Source organism: Anomalospiza imberbis, chromosome 13 (assembly GCF_031753505.1).
Source record: "Anomalospiza imberbis isolate Cuckoo-Finch-1a 21T00152 chromosome 13, ASM3175350v1, whole genome shotgun sequence".
NCBI lineage: Eukaryota > Metazoa > Chordata > Aves > Passeriformes > Viduidae > Anomalospiza > Anomalospiza imberbis.
The window spans coordinates 4,486,268-4,509,252 of NC_089693.1; the positions used below are offsets into that span (position 1 = coordinate 4,486,268).

At 39.1% G+C, this 22,985-nt stretch overlaps 1 long non-coding RNA gene across 2 annotated transcripts; it reads right to left on the bottom strand.

Moving 5' to 3' along the window:
• Nucleotides 1–4,150: 4,150 nt before the first annotated feature.
• On the bottom strand, nucleotides 4,151–18,690 carry LOC137481758 (uncharacterized). 2 transcript variants are annotated; one of them, XR_011003652.1, is made up of 4 exons: nucleotides 18,562–18,690; nucleotides 13,493–13,613; nucleotides 10,767–10,845; nucleotides 4,151–4,392 (listed from the first exon to the last, which is right to left on the bottom strand). It is a non-coding gene; the product is annotated as an uncharacterized lncRNA (long non-coding RNA). The 2 variants fall into 2 exon arrangements; XR_011003653.1 differs by lacking the exon at nucleotides 10,767–10,845.
• Nucleotides 18,691–22,985: the final 4,295 nt, after the last annotated feature.

Genomic DNA, 22,985 nt, shown 5'->3' on the forward strand with positions numbered 1-22,985 from the left:
CTCTAAAATTAATTTCTAAGAATTTATTTGTATTTAAGAGTGCTGTATTTAGTCAAGTTTGCATCTGTTTATGCAATGTTGTTTTTCTTTAAAATCCACTAAAAGGTGTTAATTAGAGCTGGGTGATTAGATAATAATGAACAGTTTAAGCAATTAATGCTACCCCTTTTTTTGACCCATGAATTGTCTATATGCAAAGAGCACTTTTCTTGAACTTGTTATTAAAAAAAAAAATTAAAATTATTTCTTCAGATCTGCATCTCCTCAGCAATCAGCTGGCTGTATTTAACAGTCTGAGTGTGAGGTGTGTTGGTTATTCATGACTTGACACCATGTCATGTGATGTTATTCCTGTTCCATCACAGGTCAGAAAGATGCTTTTAGAGTCAGGTTCATACTATGCACACAAACTTTTGAATAAACCAGCTCTGATACTTTTGCAAATACTCACACGCCTGAATTTCATTCACAATTCAGTAAACTACTTCACTGGAATATCTCTGGTAGGAATAAAAAAACAAACAAAATAAACTGAGCAGCAAGAGTCCAAAATCAAGAACTTTGAGAATCAGCGAGAGGTTTTCTGTTGAGTCCACAAGACCAAATTGGATCATAAACCAAATGAATTATAAACACTCAAATAAAAACAGGGAATATTTGCAACAAGTGCCTTGCTCTATAAACTTATATCCATAGACTTTTGGCTCAGTTCAAACACTAACCAACCCTCACCAAAATCACAGTCACAAGGAAAGCAATTTTAAAGCTAAGACTCTGCTATTTTTTTTTTATTAATCTATTTTTCATGTCTTCAAGTTGATCTCCCTTCTTCCTTTAAGTGAGTACCTGCATCCTTTTTTCTTAATACCCAAGAAACCAGCTTCAACCTTGAAAATCATCACATCCCTTTTTTCTTTTCTTTTTTTATTAGTTCACCTAATGGAAAAAAAAAGTGCAGAACAATAGTGGCAATGATACAATCTGAAATCCACAAGTACAGGTGACGTTTGTGTGAGGATACCTTCCCCAGGCACATCTGAAATTTGCTCATATGTTTTTATATAGACACACGTGAGAGAGAACATAAGGAAAACAGCATCTTCCATGTAACAAATTAATAATAATAGAAGATAGAGATTTTGGCATACCTTTGACCATGGCCAGTAACTGTTAACAGCAAGCAAACCAATGAACTGGGGGCTTTAGGACTGCACTGGCCCTGCAAGGAGGACTCTTTCATTCCCCATACTTTGTCACTCACCATAGAGCTGTCTGACATAATGGACTTTCACAACGAGCTCAGAAGCAATTGGCAATTAAGTGGTTTGAAGGGGTGCTTCTGGGCTGCCGTGAAAGGCTTCAGGTGTGAAACGCTTGTTTTCAAGTGCACTAAGCAAAATGTATAGTTGCTTTCAGGGGCCCCCTTGTCCTTCTGAAGGAAGGGGGAGCGCTGGGGAAAGCAAGGACACTCAAGAGCAATTTGCTATTCAGTGCCTGAATGCTGTGTGCTTTTTCTCTCCCCCTCCCCATCCTTGTGTGGCTGGTAAGGAGGGCAGATTGCGATGGCACAAACAGCTTTCGGCACAATGGCAGATCAAGAGAGAGGCAGGGAAAATGAGGCAGGGAGAGAATGGGAGCCTGAATGAAGGAAGGATGGTTTGATTGTTAATTGTGGGTAAATGTGTTGCAAGAATGAAAAGGGTTCATGGACTACTTTAAAACTATACCCAAGCAATAAGTACAGAGTGTGGGGAAATAAGGAGATGTTCCTGACCCTTGTAAGAGCTATAGTATTGCATCTGGCCCACTTGAAAAGTAAATTGAGAACTGTTAAAAAGATAGGCAAATACATTTGTGTGCATTATATACTTCCATTTCTAAAGGAACCCTGACCAACAAATGCTCTAGGATGGCAGACACACAATATTTTTTTTCTCCAAGGATTACTTCACCCACAGGACAAAAACAAAACAAGCTAAAATGCAAACATGCCCTAATAGACAAATATTTAAAATACAGATTTTTTTAAAGGCAAAAATATGTTTCTATTCTAGGACAAAACATATTTGTTCTAAGGCTAGCACAAGGGTAAAGAAAACTTCAAACAGAACTAAGGGAACAATATCCTTCATGAAGACTGTTTCATGTCACTTTTCCTTGTATGACCTTTACTTCTAACATATTGATTTTTTCCTAACCCAGCCTTGCTTTGCAGAAAAAAGGGGTATTGAGTCTTTGAGCTGCTTACATATCACTATTGTACATGCATTCTTAAAGGTGAAGGATCCCCTTTCAGAAGATGACTATCTGACTGACAATATGATTAGAATTGTCTGAGGACTTTTCACTTTAAATGTAGCGAGCCACATATATCAGTTTGGAGCAAGGGGAGGAGATGTGAAATAGCTCGGATGGCACCGAGTTGATGAAGTATTTGTGCATGAAATGTGCTCAGTTATGGCCTTTTGTGTTTTGGGAGGAGGGTGACATTGTAGGGGAAACTAGAAATGTCTCTCAGACTGCCATAAGAAACTGGCTTTTGCCTGTCCCTCTGCAGACCTCCCTAAATTCTGCTAAAAGGTTCTTCCTCTGTTCCTCCTGCATCAGACCAACCCCAAACGTTCATTTCCATCCTCCCAAAACTTTGCTTGTTTAAGGAATCGCAAAAGTCGAGCAGCCATTTATTGAAAGTGGAGAAAAGCGGTTCTGGATCAGAAAAATTTTACCAAAACAGCGCTTATCCTACCAAATTAGGGTACAGCTATATTCTCCTTTAAGCCATGAGTCCCCTCTCACTGGTACTTCTGTGAACCAGAAGCAACAGTAACTCATTCATTGAGGCAGCCCTTGCGAAACCACGCAAAGAGCGGGGAGATCGCGCCTCTTGTCAACCCTGTCTTTACTTGTCATGAGAGAAATGGCATTTTTGCTTGCAAGAGGACCCAGGAAATGCTACCAACACAGAAAACAACCAACACGCTACCAACTCTAAACTCCAGAGGGTTTGTCCATGTGCATTTTCATGCACGTCCGCATTGAAAATGCACATAGACAAACCCTCTGGAGTTCAGGAACAGAGCCACAGCCCAGAGACATCAGCGGGAACCTTCCCTTTGATTTCAGGACATCCCGAGCTCCTCTGTAAATTTTTTCACTCATGACATCCAAGCCACCAAAAAAAAAAAAAAAAAAAAACCAAAAAAACAAAAAAAAAAACCACAAAAAACCAAAAAAACCCAAAAACAAAACAAAAAAAACCCAACTGTGCGCACCAGGGGCTGTGCTTAGCAACCTCCACATGCAAGTGCAAGGCAAGTCACAGCACCTTTGGAGCTGGGGCTTTTCAGATGCAAATGGGCTCGCACTGGACTGGTTTTACCAGCTGTGGGGTTCAATGCACTCAACCCCCCACCCAGAAGTGAGAATGGCACAGAAAGCTGTAAACCAACTGGTGCTCAGCTGCAAGTGTGTTGTGCTTGCGCAGACTGTTGCATAAACAAAAGAATTTATTCAGAGTGTGATGGACATGAATTTATGCATGTAACCTCTGGCTCGGGGAGATGGATCTCCAGCCTTTGGCTGGTTTTTTTTGCATCACTATTCAAACTTTGAAAACCCGAAATGTGTACAGGTAACCCGGAGAGATAGATGGAAAAATAAAAATGTATATAAGGAGGGATTAAAAAAAAAATAAAGCATTATTTCAGTTACTCTTCGGTGTTTCAGTTAATGTTCCATTTTAGAAAAATAATAAAATGGGAATCAAAGAAAACTTTTAAAACTCAAATAAAGTGTGATGAAAAGCAACGAAATGAGAGAGAAAATGTTTCAGCACTGCCCTGACATTTCTGAATGAAAATTTTTAATTACCTGTAAAAATATGACACATTATTTTGGCACAGTGGAGAGCTTTCTCCAGGGAAGACAGAAGTTCATTTATAGAAAAAAAAAAAAAACGCCTCAAAAATGCAAATTTTTCTAAAGTAATTTTAGACAGAAATGCAAAACTGGTACTGGTACAGCACCTACCAACTGCATTGGAATAGCCAACTGATTCCCTGTTAATTAGGGTGATGGGGAGAGGATTTAGTCCTCTGCTTCTGTGAGGGCACAAGTAGACCCTGCTTGCTTAGAACAGCCAGGGGAGCACAAGAAGGCACACGATGAATCTTATCCTTATTTCTTTGTACTACACAAAGCACATTCTAAACCACACAGAGAAGCATGTGCTGCCTGCAGCTATTTTAATGCAGGGGCCAGATATATTGAAGCTGCACCAAGTTTCCCCTATCAGATTGCACTCCAACTCCAGCACAGTTGTCAGACTTTCTACTGCTCTTCTTCTCCTGATTCTTTCCCACCACAATATGGGCATGCTGTAGTGTCTCTCGTCTGAAAAGGAAAACATACACACTCTAGCCCACTCCTGTCTCTCCAATCACTGCTTCCTCTCATTTTCATTGTACAAGCTGTTTATAGCTGCTGTCAGTTCTCCTTCCATTTTGTCCTAAACTGTTCCTATCTAATTTCTGCCCCTTGCACTCAATTGACACAGTTTCCACCAGTCTCCAGCAAGCTCTTCTGAGTCAAAGCCCTAACCATGCCCTTCTCTTTTTGCCAAGGTCCTTTGGACACTGTTTTCCATGATGTTCTTCATTAGGTTCCCATTCTTTGACTGTCCTGACACCCACCTTCTACATTCTCCTCTAGCCTTATCCTTACACTGCTCAACTACCTGTGAAGGTTTTGCCTCCTCACCTGGACCCCTTTATCTCTTCCTACCCTCATCTCTGGGCCAGTTCAGCTAGGAAATACAATGATTTCATACTGATGCCTCACAGATCTCTGTTTACCCCAGACATGCCTCCTGTCCATCCCTTCCCAGCACCTCCACACAGAAATTGAGAAACCAGCTCAAGCTTCAGTGTAACAAACAGGGCAGTGAGTGTCCTCCTTGGCTCCCCCAGCACCACCTCTTGTTCACTCACCATGACATCACCCCTATCTGCCTACTCCTCAGCCCTAGCCTTCACTTTTGAAGATGACCTTGCTCAAAGTACTTCTCAAAAACACAGCCTTGCCTGTGCTGGCCAAAGCCTCGTCATTGTGGGATCATGATTAACAAAACGTCTTTCTCCACAGCTTTGACAAGCACAACCTTGCCCTGCTCATATCCTTTCAGAATATTCCCATAAATAGGCCTTTCCTAGCCCACTGCTTTGACTATGTCACCCCTCTCTCCCCATCCCTCTGCTGCCCTCCCCCGCCAACCTGCATCAAACATAAGCTACTTGTCCTCACATTCAAGGCCCTTCAGAGATAATACCTATGTACCAATCATCTCTTTTTCTTTGTCAGGAAGCTGAACCTCATCTCCAAGGAGCCAATAATGCCAGCTTCCAGCACACACTTGTTATATTTTTTCAAACAAGCACCTTTCCACTGTCACACATCCTGCCCTTCACTCTTGGGAAAAAACATCTATAGAGACACCTCATTATATGTCTTCAAATCCTTCTTAAATTTTTTTTTTCTTTTTGAGGGCTGTAAAAGCCCTGAGAACTGTCCTAGCTGCTGCTAGGATAAGACCACTGCCAAACATGCTAACTGGTATTAAGCTATTCATTCTAAATCCTTTTTGTGTGCAGGTATCACCTCCCCTCCAACACGTAAGTTGTAAGCTCTTCGGGGTGTGGATTGTCTTTTTGATTTGTGTTTGCACAGTGTGTAGCACAACAGAGTCCTGACCCTTACCAGATTCTATGGGAGTGAAAAAAAAGTGGCAAATGGGATGTTAGAGAAAGGGTTAATCAGTTTACATCAATTAGTTGGTAACCAGATACCTTTCTGGGACAAATTACAGGCTAATTAGACTGTCCTAATGATGTCATGTTTCCATCTTGCACTTTACTTGTTAAGACGTTGTAGTGCCCTGCTGAGAAAAGCATGTGGGTGGAACTTCTGTAAAAGTGATCTCTTTCCCCCTGCAATTTTTGAAATTTTAATTATATTTTTCCTTTTTAATTATACATTTCAAAAAAAAATTACGTGCCAAAGAATTTGTAAATTTGGGTGATTAAAAAACAAAACTATCCTTCCAAATTATCTTTTGAATAGTTCTATCCTGAATTTGTCTTTTATAATTATGAATTCTTTCACATTGTCACTACGCAACTATATTTTGCTCCTTCCTGAGGGTCTGGAGTTATGTTTGGTGTCTTTTTTTTTTTCCCAAGCCAAAAATAATTCTTCATTTTTGCTCCAATCATCTTCTACAGTTACTAATTCAAAAACCTCAACAGAAGTAAAGACAAATAACCACTTGAAGCCAAACAAGTCACTTGTTCAGGATGGGAAACTTTTTGATGTGCATTGCTTTCTCACTGATTCTAGCTAATATAATAATTACAAGCAATCTCTAATAATAATACAGCCAATAATTAGTGATGAATGGAATAATTATCAACAATAGTTAGCACTGAAAAATACTCTCCATGCTGAAACTTCTTTGTGAGCCAAGTGTTATTTCAGAACAAGCTGGTATTTAAGAAGAAAATTACCTGTATTGTTATATCCACAAGCTTTCATTTCTCTTTGGAAGGTACGTGGGTGTGATTTGTGCAATTCTCACTATATGTGGAGCAAAATATGACACACAGAATCTGAATGTGCAAAAGCACATACAGATAAGAGAAGCTGTATTTAAGGCTGCATATTACCACTTGCAACATAAACTGTCTTTTGAAACATTTTTTTTCAGAGCAAGTGGCTGTCTCTGTAGACCACCAGTGAACCATCACCACCACTTTTTTGTGACTATGGTGTTTACTGAAACTTTATCTCAAAATTTATTATCTGCCTTGTCCTCCTTGCAGCTTGAATTTCATCTGCATCAGCTGCTGGGAAGGGAATTAATTTGTGTATCAAAGCTCAGCCTTTGCCATCACTTCATGGGTGCTCTTCAGGTTGTGCCAGCATGCACTGGTGTGAAAAACAAGGGAAGAATTGAAAATATGATACCACAAAGTTTTTAAGCTCCAAGATGTGCACACCAATTCCTCTTCTGCCACTTTCAAATGAGTCGCTAATGCTGCCTTTTTTCTTAATCATTGAAACAAAATGAAGGGAAGACATAGATTTCTTATTTATCTCCTTTCATTCTCAGAGGTTTGGGTTTATTTCTCCAGGTATTGTTTATATTCTGGAAATGCTGGTTTGTTGCAGCTTTGGTTTCTTTCAGAGCACATCTCCAAATACCCACCAAGGCACCAGGGGCAGCAGCAGTGAGAGGAGCAGATCCACCAGGATGTGTCCTTATGGGGGCTGATCTGTGGTCACTGTCCCCACATCCTCCAGGGCCCACACAAATGCAGAGCAATTAAAAATGGCTGGATTTCAGGAAACGTGGCCTAAACTAGTTTAAATATTTAGCATCTACCCCAGCCTGTAAGTGTGCCCATGCCTCGTTCCCACAGACCCGCTGATGGTGCAGATTTTCCTGCAGCTCAGCTCTAAATGACTGACTTCTTCCTTATAAAAACGATCTCATTAAGTAAAATTATCCCATTGTTTCAACACTTTCTTCCACAAACCCATTTAAGCACCAGTTTAAAACCTAACACCAAGCAGTTATTTCTGCTGTTACCATCTGTTGCATATAGACTTGAGCAAAGAATTTACGTACAGTCTGTCCAAAAGTGAAAAGGGCAAGACAAAAAAAATAAAAAATCCGTAATCCTATACCACCCCAGAGATCTTAAAATTGGCTTATTCTGGCTGCATTCAACTGGAACTATCAGCAATTTTTCAGGAAAATCTTGTCTAATGACATTCCCCAAAGGTTCATTGACATGCTCTTTTCTGATCAGAATAAATGGTGGAAAAAAGTCTTTTTCCCCCCCACCTCCCCTTTCATGCCAGGATTTCAGTGGCTATTTATCCTTCTTGTTTTTATTTTGATTCGTAGTGAAAGTAAAATATTTCTGCTAATTCTTTGGAGCCAAAGTGATAAAATAAAGAAGATGACAGGTAGAACAGACAACGTTCTCAGTACACTGAACTTAAAAGATTTGGATATTTAAGTGATGATATCCAGAAAAATATAAACATAAAACCTTTAAAATGCAGTCCTGCCTTAGCTACAATTTTCACCTATCATCTTTAAAATACTCTTAATGAATACATTGTAAGAAATAGTATGCATCCTGTCTATCCATAAATAGGACTTAACACATCCTTGAGTGCAATAGATGAAATTCATGAATTGCTGAAGTGTTTTCAGAGTAGTTACTGTACTTGTCAGGTCATATTTGTAACCCAGAAGTCTCATCCGTACTTCAACAAATCCATTAATAAATTATCCAAACATCTGTATTTGTTTACAAATACATTTGAATATAAATGTACATGTTTTCTGTGGTAAGCATGTTCAATCAAAAAGTCTTAGTTTGTTAACTGGCCTCTATTTTAAAAAATGCAATAAGATAAATCAGTCTCTTGCCCAAGAACTGAGTATCAGCATGAACAGACTGTTCTGCTGCACTGTTTCTTGGTAAAGACAAGATTCAGACTATAGTGCTACTCTTCTGCACCCCAATATCAGCAATTAGGTGCTTTTATTGAATATAGTCACCTACACTGGCCTGTACTGAAGAATTGGGGTGCAAAATCAAGAGCAAACCTAAGATAAAGTCTCAGTGAACCAACTCAGGCCTTTTAACAACCCCCAATTTCTCAATGAGGGTGCTGCATGCAGTTGAGGAGGAATAGAAAGGAGGGGAGAAAAGGAAAGGAATTTACGGCATCAAGATTAATGTCTGAACTGCTGATTCAGGCCCTGAAGAAGGTCTCCTAATTGAACTAGGAGTTCTGTTTAGGTGGGTGATGCAAGGAGGAGGAGGGCTCCTAGCTTGAGTGGTGCAATGCCGCAGCACTTCCAGCAGCTGCAATACAGCTTCAAAAGGGCCACAAAGCTGCCGCTTCGCAGCAGCATCCCGTTCTTAATTAACATTTTTGGAAAGACTGCAATTCAGCTCTATGGCCATTCCATCTCAATTGATAGCTGACTGGAAGTGATTTTCACAGCTGGGCTGCCCATCCAATGCCCAGGGAGGATGCAATATCCCTAATTTTGCAGCCCTGTATACAACCGTAATTAATATTTCCGGAAGCGCTGCATGGCAACTCGGTGACCACGCTACCTCACTCAGGATCCAGTTGGATCCTGGGTTAGAACTGAGCTCTGTACCTGGTGGGCAAGAGCACAAAGAGCTGACACTGCCACAAGTCAGTTTTGACATCTCTGCTGGTAACTTCCATAATACTACTGGTAATTTAGAGTTAATGACAAGTCTTTAAAATTAGACAATCTTAGCGACACCTTAACCATGAAACAAACATATATTGAAAAAACCATCAGTGTCTATTATACTGCATTACAGTAGCAAATTCCCAATCACCCATGTCCCATAATTGCAGTGCTCCCACTGAGTTCCAGGGGATGGGGTCTGGTTTTCTGGTCCCACTGAAGTTCCGCTCTTCTAAGATATTTAATAGTTCCTACAGCTCCTAAGTAGGGCAGTAACGGCCTACTGTGTACCATGTCTGTACACATATGAAGTGTGTATTACCAGCTCCTTTAGAGGAAGAAGGCTTGGTCTGACACTGAAAGAATATTCTTCAATTAACATAATTAGGCCATATTAATAATGGATGTCTGACAGAATCTGCATGGGAGTTTAACATGCTGAAATGTATGATTAGAGTTTTGACTGTGGGATCTTTCTGCTGCATCATATCGAGTATGGGGCATGAGACCGTAGAACTTTAAATGAGATGGGTATTTTTACACACCTGCCAAAATATTCACACTCCTAAGGAGCCCCACCAGTTCAGTGGACAAAATTAAGAAAAAATATTTTGGGTTTGGTGATATAGCATGAAACATATTGCTGATAAAACTGGAATATGCTCAAAATAGAAGGTTTGTGAAGGTGCTAATGTATGTCATATTTCAAAGCCATGCATCAATGTTTGTTACTGAAGGCAAATCAGGCCAAACTTAGATTACTCTCCCCAAGATTTCCAAAGTTCAGAGATCAGACGCAGCCAGAGAGTTAAGTGAAACCTCATAAAAGGCTGTAAAACCAAAGTCAGCTGAGGCCCAAGTTGTGGATTTCTCATTTGATGCTTTTGTTTGTGCAAGGCTTGTTTTCCCTCCCCACCATTTACAAAGTGTGGATTCGATGGCACAGATTCCCCATGTGTTTAATGCTTTTCAAGGCAAATTGCATAAAAAAATAATTTGTTCTATGCCCATTCTGCTTTGTAGCATTTGTAAGTGTTCCCTTGCTTACTTTATATCTCTTGTTATATTAATCTTGTTCCCCTGGAATGAGAAAGGGCTCGGGAATGGGGTGGGGGATTGATTGTTTGTTTGTTTTATTCTAATCACCAACCGAAACCAAAGGCATTAGAAGTGCCCAATGAGGGGAATGAGAGAAGATCACCAAGTCAGGCCACTAAACAAAACAAAAGTGTGTGTGTGTATGGGGGGAGGGAGGAGATTAATCTTATTAGGATCGTATATCATGAGGTTGTCAGGTGTGAAAGCAAACGAATGGCCTCTGTTTATCTGAGCTAAACCGTGTGGTTCACCAAAAGACTCACTCCAAGCAGGGTTGTTTTTTTTTTACCCTTAATAAATTGGCCAAGTCGGTGCAGAATGTTGATAATGAAGTATGTGCAAGGGAGGTCTGAGCTCTTACCTTCCAGTGTTTAGATGCAACCAAGCCTTTTTTTTTTTTTTTTCCCTCTTTTTTTTTATCACAGCTGATTCAGAAAGCCCTTTGGAAAGATGAAGTAGGTAGAAATCAAAATAAATGGATTCTATTAAAACCAGCAATGCATCAACTGCTTGATAAAGTGATTAATAAACAGCTTAGGATGGTGATTGATTAAACTCTTTAATCAAAGTGCTAAACTGACTTAATATGGATAGTTTCAACATGTTCAAAGTATACATTTTCTCAGGCGAGGGTTCAGAGTTGTTTATGTAACTTTTCTGAAGTGTATCCCACAGGTCTCACCTGCAGATAGTGAGGACTGTGGAATGTGGAAGTATTATAAAGTGCCACATACATCACATTAGTTGCTGAAAGTTTGCAAGGAAATTATTCTGTTTTCACCAGACAAACACTGGGTTTTATTTCAATGAAAGAGAACATTAAAAAAAAAAAAAACAGCTTTTGAACTATTCTGTGGAGCATGATCAGGCCCAGAAGGAGTGTGGAATCTAAACACAATAGTGACAGAAAGGGATTACTTTGTGTAAAGGAGAGTTTACTTACTTACTGCAAAAGAACTTATTTCATTTGCTCTGATATCTGATGTCATTTCACACAATCAATCAGTCATCAGCTGGGCTCACTAGCTTAATTCATTATTCCAGAATCCATAGAAGGCTCTGCAATTCTGTAGGCACACATGTGCCCAGCACCACCTACTCTCAAAACTTTTTGTCATCTGAATAGAGTAGCACATCAGCTGTCATTCAGAATTACAGAAGAAAAAAGTTTTGAAGGATGACCTGAATATATCAAAAATCTAAAAACAACCCTAAAACAAAATGCCAAAAGCAACTGTGGAAAACTAAAGTCTGTCCTGCTTTTGATGCCAGCATCGGGGGAGGGAGGAATCCTGACTCACAAGCTTCCAAAGCTGCCTAATCGCTTTGAACACTGAGATTTAGAAAGTTTTAAAAATCTCAATACAATTATTTTTAGAACTTGATATGTGGAGACTTCCTTCTTTTTTTCTTTTTGGCTTTTAACTTAGTACTGGATATCAAAAATAAAGAAATAAGCTACCTCTTAAACTGACCATTCCACACAGTAAAAAAACCATATGGTAAAAGGAAGAGCACCCATTCAATTTGCTTCAATCTCAAGACCCGTGATAGCTCTGGAAGCCTTGCCTGTAATCTAAATGTCTGTAGCCTTGTAAAAAGTAATAAACATTAGTATACTTTTAATGCACCATAACAATTTTTAAGCTCAAACTATCAATCACTATTACACAGAGCCTCTTCCTGCACACAAGCCAAAGTGTTTCAGGTAGCAATGTAATTATCCTGTTATGAGCATATATAAAACAAACACCCCGTATAAGACCTTGCAAGAGCAAGGTACTTCACATTCAGAATCCCTGGAGGAGGGGCAATTCTGCAAGAGAAAACTAATAATGTGTAATGGTCTGAGCGAATCTGCACAGGGATTTCCAATAGTCTCATCATTGTAAAATATATGGGACAAACAAATCACTTAAATAGCTTGGAAAGTGGCTGTGCAGTGTTTTATAAACAATCAATAGAGCTTTAAAATCAATATCTTGATGAACCACCAGCCATTGGAGGTTATTAAGAAGAGTGACTTTTCTAAAGGAATATACAACTGGAACAGCTATTTGAGAACAGATTTAAACCCACCTTGCTCCACCTCCTGCTTCCTCCACTGAAATAAGGCAGATATCTATAGGAAAGCCATGCACACAGCATCATGAAAAGGAGTAATTTCTCCCATACTGCATTGTGGCCTCAGACCTGAACTGTGAAGACTTTAAGGCTTTCTATAGAGTTAAAAATTTTACAAGTATTAGGTACTTACAGTTTCCCATGTTGCAGTGCTTTTATTCATAGTGTCAAAAGACGGAAGAAAACTTAAATTTACACAGATACTCTTTCAACTACAGAGTTCTTTCTGAAGCAGCAATCAACAAATGCCTACTTAATATGCTAAAACTCCAACGAATAACACAAGCTTATCACACCCAAAACCAGCCATCCAGGAGAGATTTGCCCATGGATAAAACCAAATAAAAGCATGGGTGAAACAGGCAAAGGGGATGGATACAGACACTACAAAAAACAATTCCAAAATATAGAAAGCTGGGCTTTAGACAAGATGTGGAATTCATAGAATCCCTGAATGACTGTGGTTGACAGGGACCTTAAAGATCATCTGATTCCAGCTCCCTTACCATGGGAAGGGCGCCTTCCAGGAGACCCTGTGCCTTGTATAAAGTTACTGTCATCATGTAAAGCATTGGAAATAAGAAAAGAGATGGTTTGATACTTATAAACAAAGGCCAAAAGCCTCTCACAAGAGCTGCGTTTTTTATTTCCACAGTGTAAGTACTTGATGCCCTCTAGACTCAAGTCTTCTGGCAAACTGCACTTAATTGACATAAACAATTCACAGCACCACCCATCAAATGAAGTTTTACAAAAGAGACCAATTAGATAACTATATGCACAATTCTGGGATGTATCTGGGAGTCACATATGGTACTTCTTGCCACTGTTTTCAAAATAAGTCTGTATTTCAGACAACGTTATAATGCAATTAATACTGAGTGGCTGTATTTTTGTAATATTGTTTCTTCAATGTCTAAATTTAATAAGGGCACCACCATTTGGAGTTTCCCCTCTACTTACCTCCTCTAGAAATCTGTATCTCATTTCAATTTGCACATACTGCAAGACAGATTCCTTTTAATTCCTTGTGTTATGGCAGGTTTTGACAAGTAGGTGATATTCAACAGAGCACACTTTAGACCTGGAGGGCCATGAAGAAAGGAAGATTCTTTCTCTCAGTTCTTTTATTATGCTTATTCCTACCATATCTGTCCCCCTCCAATTACTCAGTGTGGAATTTACAGATATGTGCACCCATATCTGCAAAAACTCCTTTTCACTGAATAAGGAGAAAGGGTCAGAGATACAGCAGCATAAAGAGATTATGGCCATTCTCAGTCCTGGAGAGATTCCCCAGGACACTTTTTATGAGCACAGACTTGGGACCAGATTTGCAAATGACAGTACTGTGAACCTGGGTTAAGTTCTGAATACCATAAATTATCATAACAATATGAAAACAACTGCGTAACTAGGAGTAATTTCATCAAACATCCTCAGTTTTTCTCATTTTACGTGACTGTTTTGCCATGTGAAATGTCCAGGAATAATTAATACCTTGGGCAAAAATCTTAACCATTGGTACAGTACAAGAAAGCAATTGGTCTTGGAGAATTTCAAGTGCCATTCAAAAGAGAAAGCACCAGAAAATGAAAGCCCACTTTGGCTGCAGCTTCTAGCAACACCAGAGTATTTGGATTTATGTAAAATTTTCAAGTGAAATTCCTCTAGAACAGCTGAAACACCTTGCAGCTGGCTCTAACATTTAGGAGGTTGGTAACTTTTTTCTTCTCTAGTTGATGCATGAGAGCCCAGAGTTTTAATCTTGGCTTCATATGACTTTGAACACAGGAGTCTTTCCTCACTATGGCATCCTCCACTGATAAGGCAAAACACTTTCCACAGTTTTCCTGGCTGCTGCTGCAAGAGCAGTGAAAATCATATTTCGGGCTCCAACTTCAGCAAAATACGATTTTTAGGATCTAAACCAAAGTGCATGAAAGTAAAAAAGAACCCTTCCACCTCACAAACCCTGAGAACACCAGAGAGAGTTCATGTGGTCTTTGACTCTCTTGTGACACATTCACCATTTTCAACTTTCTGGCAGCCTGGAAAGTTTTATGTTTGCCAGATTTTAAACAGTTTCATCAATCCACCTCTGTCTATACATTCAAAGTTTTCTCAAATCAGATTTCCTTTGCTGCTATGGGAAAAAGTTGAGATTTATCCTTTCACTTTTTAGAAAAGCAGATGTCTATAGCAAGATCTAGGACTCTCTATTCAGACAACAGAGAAGAAAAGAAGCATTTGCTTTCTGTCATCTCTAAACCACCCAGCACATCAAAGTTCAAAGAAAGACTTTATCCCATCACTTTTCCTTTCAAGATCAACTAATGATCCCAATAGAACCAAACTATGAATCCTCCTTTATAAATACATTGTAAGAAAGAAAGATGAGGAGACCCTATTTTTTAAGGGGAAACAATATTTCTGCATGTGTATGTTCGGGGCTAACGAGCAACACCATCTGCAAGGCTGGAATATTTTCACACTCCTTTCTATTATACAAAACAATAAACCCTCTCCAGCTGATTTCTCTCATTGTGGAATGCAAATTGCCTATAAAAGACCTCAGGGTGTGAGAAGACACTTATCAGACAGATATTACACATGCTCTCATAGCAACTATGCTATCAACTATGCAATTTTAAATATATTAAGGATAAAAAGGTATCAACAAACCTGCTTTTTTTGGTTATAACAATCACCATCTGAAGCACCTCTGTGTGTCAAGCCACTGCTTTGTATAGTGATCTTTGTCACTTTAAGTCTGAGACAGCATCTGCTTCATGTCAGGTGAAGAAGTAAATTTTCATTAAAAGAGCGGAAAACAAAATTAAGTAATTTTTAATGTGCAAAAAGGGAGTACTTCCACCTTGATGTAACAGATGCTATAACAGAACATGGAAAAGCTGCATCTTACACAAAAGTTTATTATGTAAAGGTAAACACACTGTTACAGAAACTGAGTTCTTTACCATTTTGATACAGAGTTGACTTCTCACAAATTACATTCACTGCTCATGGTGAACTCATGGAGTAACTGATCCCCTGAAAGAACCAGTTTCTTGACTTTGATCGCAAGATCTTCCTTACTCAAATAATTCTGGAAATCAGGTGTAGAGCTTTAAAAAATAAGGTCTTAATGAAGTAAGAGATTTAGCAGAACAAACCAGATTACTGTCATCAGCCTAAACTGCTCAAGCACAAACAGTTACCTCTTTCAATAGTGTGGGTTAGTTTTATTCCAACTACTTTGCTTTTAAAGCACACCAGTTAAAAGTCACTGAGAAGACTAACCACGGAGCTCTCCACAACCTGAAATTCAACTTCCTTGTTCTTACAGGGAAGCAATTAAGATCCAGTCATTTTTAATGCTTCATAAATAATCTTCACACTTGCTGTTAAGTTAATTAATATAATCAGTAATGCCAAACGCATCAAAATGAAACTTATTTTGCAAACATGCAAAATGTTCTGCCTCATTGCCTCTCTATCAAAATTAAATGTCATTTTGCTAACAACTTTTGCAAAGTTTTAATTTCAATCCCTTTTGATCACGCATCTTACCAAAAAAATGATACAACTAATCCAAAGTATTAGTTGTGTTTTTCTGACAGAGTCCAAGTGTCATGGGAACACTACTTGAGCATTTACAGCCTGAATCTGCAAAAAGTTCTGGGGTCAAGTTACTGATGTCCTTAAGTGTTTCATATCAAAGCATTGGGTATTATTCATTGACCTTCACTGAATTGCCAGAAATTGCTTTTATGTGAAATGAGAGTAGAGTAGATGGCTAAATTGTTCATTACTAGCAATGCAAATAAAAAAATCAAAATTATCTGTAAGAATTACAAGGAGAAAATCCCTATAACAGGCAAGAAGCAAAAATCACACTTTTGGAATAGAAAGTTCATAACTATTTTGATGACCACAGACCAGCACTCAGCTCCCATTCTGTGCACAGAGTTCACACATTCATATGATAATTGCTCAAAACCAAAAGATACAGAGAATAATTGTAGGGTTTATTTTGTGGTCCTGTGCACCCTGGGAAATGCAAGTGTGGGGAGGTTCACAGGCTGAGAGGCGCCACTGGGATGCTGTCAGCTGCACCAGGGGCTCGAAATCTCCTTGTGCCTGACGTGCTGCCCACATTTTGGGGTCTGCTCCGAGCTTTTTGAGACCCTCCATTATGGGGTTGCGTTCTCTCCTCCTGAAAGCTGCCTGGAAGTCTGTCTGCAGCTCACCAGCAGAGAGTTGAGCTCCTGCAAATGCTACGTTATTCACTGGCTGTTTCCCTGCATTGCATCAATATCTCACAGGCATAGGAAATTTCATTAAATGATATTCAGGAGCCTGCCAAAATGATAAAACAAGAAGAATCACCTAACCTTTCACTGTTGTTTCCCACTCATTAGAAGATGGAGAGATTATTTAGTGGATATTCCATGTGCTGTTATTACAATTAGCCTTGTAGGAAACTTCCACAGCTGGGCCCTCATTTTAGTCAAAGATGATCACCGGGAAGTCAAGAATGATTGTCAAGAAAGTATGAAAGCTGCAAGACAGTGGCAACTCATGTTCCCTGGCAGCTGACAGATTTTGGGTATTTCCTAGATTTATACAGTGCTTGGTTTTTCAAGACATTAAAATAACTAGTAAAACTGATATAAAGAATATATTTAGCATTAAACTCCCTTTTTTGTAGGATATCTATATGCACATTGTAGGTTTTAGCAATTTACCTTAATTACAGATCTTCAAATAAACTTGCTAGCTGATACATTACATAAGTTGTTCCTCATAGAGTCCATGGCAGGTACCAAGCAATTAAATAGTTCACAGCTGAATTGTGATATTTACTGGTAAATCACAGGTCTGCTTCTCTGAACAGGAAAGAAAATCTCCCTTCACTTCGAACAAAGTTTCCTTTCATAGTTTTCAGTGGTGCTATCCACCGGTGCATCCAATATAAAACCAACAACATTTCTAGTAGCCTTCATGAAGTCAAGCTTCTTCTGCGTTGCAAAAGGCAAAAAACGTTGTTCCTTGCACAATATTTTTGAATATATTAATTTAATCTTTCCCACAAATAAAAATTCAGGGTGAAATACAAAGGCAGCGCCCCAAGTGATTTTAATAGTCCTAAAGGTCTACATCATAAATTTATTCATCATCAATGAATTCTGCATTATTCTAAAAGGCTTTAAAAATTGAAAAAAAAAAAAAAAACTTCTCATAGACATTTCTCTGAACTCCACTTACACAAATGTTCAGGAACCAGGACCACAGGGAAATGAACAGATCTAATGAAAACCTCAGTTGCTTCTAATTTATAAGCAAGTTTTTCTGTACTTAGGCAAGACCCATGTCTCAGTTCTTCAATAACCTCCCCAAAATGACAAGGAAGAAACTCATCCAGGTTTGATGTGGGGAGATCAAGACACAGTCAATGCTGAAGCAAACACTATTGTTGGGCTGGAATTAACTTTTACTTTGTTTATTAAACACCTCAAAATCCAGATTATGTGTGCAAAACCCATTCCACTGAAACAAACCCAAATCATAACACTTCCTGAAAATAATCCATGTTTTAAAATTGAAGTTGCTTGTCCACTAGCCACAAATCCTACAGCAGATGATCCTGAGAAGAAGTTAACTCAAACAGCAGGCAGCAGAGCACATCACACTGCTGGCACATCAGAGCTCTTCCCAGCAGCCTTTTTGTTATCGGGTGGCATTTTACCTTGGCTTGTTTTAATTTTCTTTTTTTTTCCCTAAAGTGACATTTTTCACATCAGAAACAATTTACCTCTAACCAGGTTTTAAATCAATGATTGCTTGTCAGTGCATATTTGCTTTCAAGTAATCTATTTTAAACACTTGCATTCCAATATATGAAAGGAAGCTGAAGTCTTTACAAGCAAAAACAAACCATGGAATACATCCCCAGAGCATGAAGGAATTCTACACACCTTTGACAAAACCTTTCATTTTAGTAGGAAAAAAAAATGGACTGAACTCACCCATTGTTCCAGAATGCAATTCCAAGTCCTCCAATAACAGCTTCCACCCAGGAGGGCCTGAATCCCTCACCTGGAGCTGGGGAAGCACAGGTGGACCCAAACCTCACAGCCCCACCCCACCTCTCCCTGTGGGGAGGAAATGGAAATGTACCCTCCTTCTCCTGCAGGCAGTTCTGGGATGAGCACATGTTTAGCTGATGGATCTGGTCATTGCAAGCACCTGCTCCAACCTGAGGGGAAGGGAGAGAAGGTGCAGAGCAAGAGCTTAATCTCTGCCACTTCATTCTGAGGTGCACCTATCTATCCCTAACGTGGGGAATGGACAGAATTCCAGGATAAGCAGGGCTGGAGTGTAAGAAAGGGCAAGAATGAGTTGAGGGAAGCTACATCAGATGATGCAAGTTCCTTTAGCTCTCCTCAGAAAGCCAGACTCCTGACATGAGCACTGTCCAGCAGGAGAGGTGACCCCGGCATTGCTCTTCCCTTAGTGTGAAGCCACAGACTTCAGGAAAGGTGCATACAGCCCATCAAACTGTGCCTTTCCAGAGAGGTACAGGGGCCTGACTGCAGGTTGGAGTAAGACTTCCTCTAGAATGTTGGATTTACTCTTCTGCCAGGAAATAATTCATCTCAAATAGGATAAACCCAATCACTCAGACTCTAAAAGAAGCTCACTAATTTTAGCCCTGGGAAATTCAGACTCTCTCATGATTTTTCAGCAACGGGGGAAAAAAAAAAAAAAAGTTAACACTGCTTTAAATTCCAAATACACAGAGGCCAAGACACTCATTGACTTCTCACAGGAGCAGGATCTGGCCCAGACACACGAAACATTTCAAAGGCAGCCTTGGCTCACAACAAGGATCAGCCCAGACAAAAGTATTTGAGTCAGGGCATTGCCAGACAATCTTGCTGGTTGTCAGATCTGCAGTGTAATGACATGTCAATTTGATTCCTTTTGTGCATGAGCCTGGAGCCTATCTTTGGGCCTGAATTCTTCTGTACTTTAGTTTTTCTTTTGTTCCAGTGGCACTTCTCCCAACATTACTTGACAATGAGTGATGCTCCACAACCCTGATCTTTCACACCCTGTTGGTGACCTATAACTTTTCATGCATAACCTTTGACCTGGGCCCTGACAGTTTGATTTATTGTCCAGTGTTATGATTTATGAGTATCTCCTCAGAATAATTAACGGACAACAGGTGGCAGCATAATAATTTTGATTACCCAGCGGTTCATGAAACCACTACAAAGGTGACTTCATTTACTGAATAAGAAAAGGACAACAATTAAAAATTACACAAAGCAACCCTTTTATGCCTTTTTGTTTTTCACCCTTTCTCTGTCCAACAGAAGACTTTATTTAGGCTCATTGCCTCCCTTCTCAAATATCCGGAACTCAGATTCTGTGCAGAAGACAATGGTGCCCAAATCATGGTGCTAGAAGAATTATTTTGCTGTCAGGAAACACTTCAGAGTCGTGTTGTCAGTTTTTATAAGACCAGTGTGTTATTTTTAAAATCTGTTTGCAAAGCTGTACCATGTGGGTCAAAGTTCATCCCAAAGAGTAGGTTTTCGATTTATAATTTTGCATAATTGCTGAAATGTTGTCTTGGATTCCACTTACGTGAAGGTAGAGCCTCAAAAAGTCAAAAAAGTATTTGCATGGTTCTCCTCTTATGTATGCAGTGCATCTCTCTAAAGGACTTTAACCCATTTCTAGTGACCATAGAATGGGAGGAAATTTTCACAGAATGGTGTTGGTGGGAAGGACCTTCCAACCTTTATCTTACCTTTGTGGTAAGATACATTTTGCTGCTAAGTTTCTCAAATAATTGCTTAAATTTTGGCTAAAGGACAAGAGCTTCTCACCGTGACTTCAGGCCCCATGCTCAGACAAACCCAGTTTAGCCAAATCTGACATATCTACAGAATATCTAACTTCACCTCCCACCACAAGCAGCTTTCCTGCTGTCATTTGGGCTACACAAAGCACCTGCAGCGGGAGTAGAGAATGCATTCTCCAGAATTATAGCAACGGCGATATGTATATCAAATACCACCAAAATAAATTGCACAGTGGCACAGATTTGTCCAACTCTATTTCTTAAAAACGGGCTTAAGATCTGTATTTACAACATTTACAACATGTTCACATTTCCATGCATTTGATCCAATCCATAAGGCCCCAAATAGCTTTTAATCCCAGAAACTTCATCCCAATGTTGATGGATTCTTTCTCATCACTATTCTACACACTGCCCTCCTCCTTATTTCAATTTCTTAGCACTTTTGATAGGCATATGTTGACATGGAAGAGGACATAACAACATCATCCAGATGGACACATTTCAAAGTTAATCAATAAAACTTTGGGTGAAGTCAGTTTGAGTTGCAAGAGTTTAAAACTTCCAAAAATTGAACCGATGGTGAGCAAAGCATGGAGCTGTGGTGTGTTTGCTCACAGGATGTATGTTACATCAAAAAACAAAGCTTTACTTTAACTGACATTACAGCTTCACTAATTCTTAAATACGGTTTTAAATATTGATTAAAATAAGTGGGATAGTGTGTGGTTTCTTAATCTTCATTAAAGATAAAGAGTCTAAAATCTACCAGAACTCAGTGCACTACTGCCAACAGACCACTGCCAGCATGCACCAGCTTGGCCAGTGAAGCCAAGAGCTTCCTTCTCATCCTCCCTAAAAATAAACTAAACACGTTAAAATTCTAATTCTGCTCTGAAATTTGACAGCAAAAATTGTTAGTATTTGTCTGCATGCCCAAGACAGCATATGCAAAAGGAATTTTGGTACTATCACAATGACTATATTATAGGCTTATCATTTTTAATTGACTTTATTACTTATAAAAATATTCCTACAATCCTGCTTTTCATCAGTTCTGTAACAGTCTAACACAGAACTATGAAGTATTCATTTCTGTTACATTCAGATTTAAACTATCTGATGGAGAGCCTGGCTAATAAATAAAGGCAAGTTCCCAGGATATTAAAAGCACTCAAGTTTTTGCAAAGGTCCTTAGTGAAAAATAAATAAATTACTGCTTTGGAGATCAGACTTGGTTTGTTCCCCTCCCTTCCCCTGAGAACTCAAAGACACCCCTACAATGAAATACTCTTATAATGAAGCCAATTTTGTCCTTAGTAGTTTTATCAAACCTTTAATACCACATTAGCTGCTTAATATCCAGTGAAAGTAGAAACAGAAAAGCACCAGCATCCAACTGCTGTCTCAAGAGATGAAGGAAAAATTTGCAACAAATAATTTATCAGATTAATGCAGCTGCTTTTGCTGCTCATGAAATAGCCACAAGCTTTCTGAAAATGGAATAATAATAATAATGATAGTCAACCAAAAAAAAATTTTAAAAACAAAAAACAGAGCGTGTATGCCACAGTTTGTCCTAATTAACATTTAAATTTGGGACAGTGTCTCAGTGGTGATGTGTCTGGTCTCTCACATGACACCATTTTTCTCTTTGATTGGGTGTTGCAGGGTGTTCACGGTGCGGGGTTTTACGCACAGATCTTAAAGAGATGACTGCAAATGTAAATGAACACAACTGGGTTCCCCCACTAACACTCAGTTATGGAAATGCTGGCATGGATTTAACTGGAATGACTCATTTTGACATCAGGGGGTTTGAGTATCTTCTGATTGTTTCCAACTTTTATGCCACACCAGCTAGAAAGTAAAATTAATTTTAAAAATAAATAGAATAAAAGGTCCTACCATGAAATTTTACCACATTTACGTAGATAAATTAAGGCACAAATATTCTACATGTTCCATGTCATTGACATAGTGGGATTCTCACACGGGAAGTGGCAAGTTTTAAAATGGTATATGTTCTCAAATCATGATGTGATTTTAGTACTTTGTTTCCCATCAATTTTTAAATTAATTATCTGGAAGCAAGCAGCGGTTCATTTTTGGTCATAGACTTTTTGATTAGAAGCTGTGACCCTTTATGCCTTTTTGGCATGCTCTATACAACACCAATGACATGCAGCATGACCTCTGACACCTGATTCAACAAAAAGTAACTCCCGGACAGATCTTTCATATTCAGCAATCTCTTTGTTACTCTGGGACACTTACCCAATTCCATCCCTTAAAATCCACTATGTCTCCCCTTTTTCTCCCCTGCCCCCTCCTACTCAGCAACTTATTTGGTAGCAACATTTCTGTCCTTCCATTTGTGTCTCTCCTTCTGTTTTTACAAACTTTACACTATACCATCGTCCCATATGTTTGTGCTGCACACAAGGAGGTTTCTTTAGAAAGCGCTGATGCTAATTATAAATTTAATTTGCATTTTAATTAGAATGGTAGCAAATTAAAAGCGTGGCAGCTGGAGAATTTTGAACGCTTTGCAGAGATTTGGTGTCAGTATCT